The following is a 6,219-nucleotide window of genomic DNA, read 5'->3' as shown; positions in this document are numbered from 1 at the left end:
GGATTGAAGATATTAGGAACACTTGATTTTTATTACTTTAGCCATTTTACTTTATTTTCAATTTAAATTTTTATTTTATTTTCCAATTTTCTCTTTTATTCACTTCTGGCATTTTTTTATAGTGTATGACTAGAAGAAACCTATCGGGGCCATTACTTTTTGATAGTGAGATCGATCGCACAGCTCACAGAAATTGAAGAGAAATAAGGTGAAGTTTAAGATACACAGAGGAAGAGCAAGATGACGATATTCAAACCACAACTGAGGAGATGGCTGAAAATCAGAAAATCCGCTACGTCCTGCGATTTTCGCTGATCCAGTAAATCAGAATCCTGCTCCGTGCACTATGTATGATTATGCTAAACTAAATTTAATAGAACTGAGTCGAGTATAGTTAGGCCTGCTATTGCTGGAAATAATTTTGAACTGAAACCTAACACAATTCAAATGATACAATAATTTGTTCAGTTTGATGGTTTGCAAGATGATGATCCAAACAATCACTTGGCGAATTTTCTGGAGTTTTGCGACACATTTAAAATCAATGGAATTTCTGACGATGCTATATGCCTTCAGTTATTTCCCTTTTCATTAAGGAATAAGGCTAAACAGTGGTTGAACTCGTTACCACGAGGGTCAATCACTACTTGGGAACAAATGACCGAAAAGTTTTTACTAAAATATTTTCTGCCGGATAAAACAACTAAATCGAGGAATGATATCTCTTCTTTTGTGCAGATGGATCTAGAGACACTCTATGCTAAAACGGCTAAATCGAGGAATGATATCTCTTCTTTTGTGCAGATGGATCTAGAGACACTCTATGATGCATGGGAGAGAAACAAGGACCTCTTGAGAAGATACGTTCACCATGGGCTGCCCTTATGGTTGCAGGTTCAAACATTTCACAATGGCCTGAATCCTTCGACTAGACAGATGATTAACCCAGCTGGTGGTGGAAAACACCTAAAGTGGCTTACGAATTTATTGAAGAGATGTCACTGAATAGCTATCAGTGGCAAGTCATGAGATCAAAGTCGATGAAAGCAGTTGGTGTTTTCAACCTCGATGCGGCTACTATGCTATCTAACCAAGTAGAACTCTTAAATAAAAAGATTGATGGATTGTATGGTTCTACTCAGGTACATCCAATAATGCAATGCAATACAAATGGAGGTGGATTGAGCAATTCAGAATACCTACCTTATGGCCTCAACATGGAACATGAGCAACTAAATTTTATGGTTAGTAATTTTTGACCTCAAAATAATCCTTATAATAACACTTACAATGTAGGGTGGAGGAACCACCCAAATTTCTCATGGGAAGGTTAAGGAAATCAGAGACCACAACACCCTCCAGGCTTCCAACAACAACTTTACTAGCAAGAGAAAAAGCCGAACCTTGAAAAGATGATGTCAAAATTTATTTCAATTGTGGAAACCCATTTTCAGAACACTCGAGAATCAAATTGGACAGCTGGCTAAGATGATTTCAGAAAGACCACCAGGAAGTTTACCTAGTAACACCGAATCCAATCCAAAAGAGCATGTGAAAGCAGTTACACTAAGGAGTGGGAAAGTGTAAGCTGAATCCGAAAAGAAGCCACCACAAGAAGCTGAAAGAGACAAAGGAGAGGAAGAAAAACCCGAAAACAATGACAATCCGATGCCAAAGAAATATGAACCACCAATCCCATATCCAGCAAAGTTGAAGAAAAACCACATGGATGCACAGTTCGGTAAATTTCTTGAACTTTTTAAACAACTGCATATTAACTTACCTTTTGTTGAAGCTATATCGCAGATGCCTACATATGCCAAATTTTTAAAGGAGCTTCTAACAAACAAAAGGAAGTTTGAAGACTTATCTATGGTGGAACTTAATAAGGAGTGCTCGGCCATACTCCAAAATAAACTGCCAACTAAACTGAAAGACCCAGGAAGTTTTATTATTTCCTGCTTAATTGGTAGTTTGAATGTTGATAAGGCACTAGCTGATTTAGGCGCTAGCATTAATTTGATTCCATATAAAATGTTTAAACAACTTGGTCTTGGGGAACCTAAACCCACTAGGATGAGTATTCAATTAGCTGATAGATCTGTTAAATATCCTAGGGGAATTATAGAGGATGTACTTGTAAAAGTAGATAAATTTATATTCCATGTTGATTTCGTTGTGCTTGACAGGGATGAGAATGTTGAAGTGCCTTTAATCTTAGGTCATCCATTTTAAGCACTGCCAGGGTTGTTATTAATGTGGGTGATGGTAAGTTGTTACTCAGAGTAGGTGACAAAGAGATTATCTTTAAAATTTATGATGCCATGAGATTTTCTAGGGAACAAGATGACTCATGTTATTTTATTGACTCTATTGATCATGTTACTCAAAATTCTTTTCAGGAAATCATACATAAGGACACGTTGGAAATGTGTCTTGCCCAAGGAGAGGAGGGGGTGATAATTCTAAGATAGGAACTGTAACACCCCTTACCCGTATCCGTCGCCGAAACAGGGTACGAGGTATTAACAAATTATAGTATATACTATTAAACAAAACCCAACAAAAATATGGCGTGCAATTTGATCATTATAACATATGCCATTAACAATACAAACCAACTTCAAAGGCTTCGTACAAAATGGTTAGTTTGATACTATAAGTAGTAATTTGAACCTAGACAATTATGACACGTAACAAAATAACTAAGTCTGCTATACATGCCATATTTCAAAATGTTGAGTTCAGATACCAAGAGTATTGATAGTGCGGGTGGATCTTCTACGATCTCTGACTCCTGTGCTAGCTGGATGACACTATAAGACAAAGGAGAGAAAAGAAAGTAAGCTTATAGCTTAGTAAGTAAGTATATAAATAACAAATAAGAAGTCTAATATGTTTACAACATAACTCAATTATATCATATTTTTAATTTTATTGTTTACTCCAATTTGATCAAGTTGTCCCATCTGCGTCATGATTACTAAATAAATCATAACTCGAGTTACGAAACTCAAAATTCAAATCCGTAAAATTTCCCTAAATTTAGACTCATAAAAATTCTTACAATTTTTTTATAGAATTTTTGGTTCAGCCAATTAGTACAGTTTATTAGTTAAAGTTTCCCCTGTTACACAGTTCAACTGATCTGACCTCTATTCTTTACGAATTGAATTTCTCTCAGTACACAATTCAAATAACCATGAAAAATGTTTCATTTAAAACTAGACTTAATAAGGAATTTAGGCATATAAACTATATTTCTTAATTCATTTTGTACAATTTTTAATGATTTTTCAAAGTTGAAATAAGGGATTACATAGTCATCCTAAGAAAGTCTCACACAATTGTAAATATCTCAAAATATAGAATTTCTTTGCTTGCTCTGTTTCTTTTATATGAAAATAAACTCATTAAGCTTTAATTTCACATCTCATTCAACCTCTAATTAAATTCCTTCTATTTTTGATGAATTTTCAAAATCACATCACTGCTACTGTCCAAAACAGTTTTAATGCTAATTTCATTCTTTCACACATTCTTTATACTAACCTCATTTTAACTTACATATATATATACCACATTTCATACATCACAAGTGTAGGTCCATGACTACAATGTCACCACAAAACCATCCCGTTGAACAATTCGGATTAATCCTCGATACTTGATGGTTTCAGTACACAGACCCACCATCATATTTCATTTAATTCGGCTCTCTTGTACACATGGTGAACACTTAGTACCACTCATGCGACCTAGCCGATTTGTCTCGTAGCTCTCTTGTCTACATGGTGTCCTTCACTTGGAATCACGCATGCGACCTAGCTACATTTATCTCTCACGTAGCTCTCTTGTCTACATGGGATACATCCCGTATCACACATGTGACCTAGCTACTATATAGTATCTCGTAGCCTTCTTGTACACATGATGTGCACTCGGCACCATACATGTGACCTAGCTATGCTCCCTCTATTTTATTCGATTTTTCCGAATGTTCAATCGGGATCTCTCTCTCTATTACTTATTTCCATTCTCTCAATAGTCGATTTATACTTCAACATTAGCTAATATATATAATAGGCTGAAATATAAAAATGTAAATGAAATTAATTTATTATTTACATACAAACTTACATCGGTGCAAAATATGGGAATTTTGCATTTTAGTCCAAAACTTTCTCCTTTCCCCGTTCGAGGTCGATTCCATGCCTTTCTTGATCTATAACAACATATTTAGCTCATTTAACACTCAAACTATTTATTTTAATCCAAAAATCACATTATACAAAAATTACATTTTTGCCCCTTAACTTTTACAAAATTATGATTTTTCCCCAAGGCTCAGAAATTTAATTTCAGCCCTTAATCTTATGTTTAATGACCTATTGATCATTTTTCTCTTCTATAGCAACATCAAATTCTCACTCTAACACATAGTTATGAATAATAGGTATTTTTATCGATTATGCCGTTTTGCTCGTTTTCGTTAAAAATCGCTTAGAAAAGATCGTTCCCCTAACTTCAAACATTCATATTCTACCATCAAACAACAAAATACATGCCTATCATTCATGGGTAAATTTTTAAACATAAACCTAACTCGAACTAATGGTAGAAATAAGTAAACCGAGCTACGAGGATTTCAAAAATGTGAATAACATTAAAAACGGGGCTTGAATTCACTTACTATGAAGCTTGAAAGTTGAAGAAACCCTAGCTATGGAGGAGAGCAATTTTCAGCAGCAACTAATGAAGATGATAACCAATTTTGTGTTATTTTTCCCATTTTATTTCATTTAATATACAAATGACCAAAATGCCCTTACTACTAAACTTTCAAAAAAATTCCCTCCATGTCCAACTTTTGTCCATAACTTAAGAATGAGTCAAATTGCTATTTAAGACCTCCTAGTTAATATCCCAAAGCAATTTCATAATAAAAACTTCTAAAACACTAGTTTTACGATTTATTCGATTTACTCCCTAATCTCAACTTAAGCGCGAAATGCACAGAATTTCATCACGCAATTTTCATGAAATCATGAAATCATATCATAAACCCCAAAATAATTATAAAAAGATTATTTCTATCTCAAATTTGTGGTCACGAAACCACTATTCTTATTAGGCCCTAATTCGGGTTGTCACAGGAACTGAACTGAGTCCCAATGAACCCTCCCCAAGACCAGCAGAATATGAGGGTATTAAGGTAAACGATGAACTTAAGCAAAAACCCTCTATTAAAGAACCTCCCAAACTGGAACTTAAACAATTGTTGAATCACTTGGAATATGCATTCCTTGGAAATAACTCTACATTACCAGTAATTATTGCGTCTAATTTGCAACCCAAAGAGAAAGAGGAATTACTCTAAGTCTTAAGAGAGCATAAAAGGGCCGTAGCTTGGAAAATTTCTGACATTAAAGGGATCAGTCCTTCTTTTTGCACCCACAAAATTTTAATGGAAGACGAATATAAGCCATGCGTGCAAGCCCAAGGATGACTGAACCCCACCATGAAGGAAGTTGTTAAAGCTGAGGTAATTAAACTCCTAGATGCTAGAATTATTTATCCTTTTTCTGACAGTTCTTGGGTAAGTCCAGTGTAGGTTGTTCCTAAGAAAGGAGGCATGACTGTTGTAGCCAATAAGAAGAATGAATTAATCCCAACAAGGACAGTCACAGGTTGGAGAGTTTGCATTGATTATAGGAAGCTAAATGATGCCATGAGAAAAGATCACTTCCCTCTTCTATTCATTGACCAAATGTTGGAAAGATTGTCAGGACACATGTACTATTGCTTTTTAGACGGACTCTCTGGCAATTTTCAAATCCCAATAGCTCCTGAAGATCAAGAAAAGATGACATTTACATGTCCAAACAGTACGTTTGCTTATCGTAGAATGCCTTTTGGATTATGTAATGCTCCTACTACTTTTCAGTGTTGCATGATGGCCATTTTTGATGAACTCGTAGAAGACATCATGGAGGTATTTATGGATGATTTCTCGATTTTCGGTAATTCTTTCCATCTTTGCCTTAAAAATTTAAAACGAGTCTTAATAAAATGTGAGGAAACAAATCTTGTACTTAACTAGGAAAAATGTCATTTTGTGGTTCAAGAAGGTATTGTATTAGGACATAAAATGTAACACCCCGTGCCCGAGACCGTTGCCGGAGTCGAACACGAGATGTTAACAGACTTATTTCATTG

At 35.0% G+C, this 6,219-nt stretch overlaps 1 non-coding gene across 1 annotated transcript; it reads right to left on the bottom strand.

Annotated features, from left to right (window-relative positions):
- Positions 1–772: 772 nt before the first annotated feature.
- On the bottom strand, positions 773–878 carry LOC121230119 (small nucleolar RNA R71). Its single transcript, XR_005928071.1, has one exon. It is a non-coding gene; the product is annotated as a small nucleolar RNA R71 (small nucleolar RNA).
- Between the last annotated feature and the right edge of the window lie 5,341 nt (positions 879–6,219).

Source organism: Gossypium hirsutum, chromosome A05 (genome assembly GCF_007990345.1).
Source record: "Gossypium hirsutum isolate 1008001.06 chromosome A05, Gossypium_hirsutum_v2.1, whole genome shotgun sequence".
Taxonomy (NCBI): domain Eukaryota; kingdom Viridiplantae; phylum Streptophyta; class Magnoliopsida; order Malvales; family Malvaceae; genus Gossypium; species Gossypium hirsutum.
This window is presented reverse-complemented; position numbering and strand designations above follow the sequence as displayed.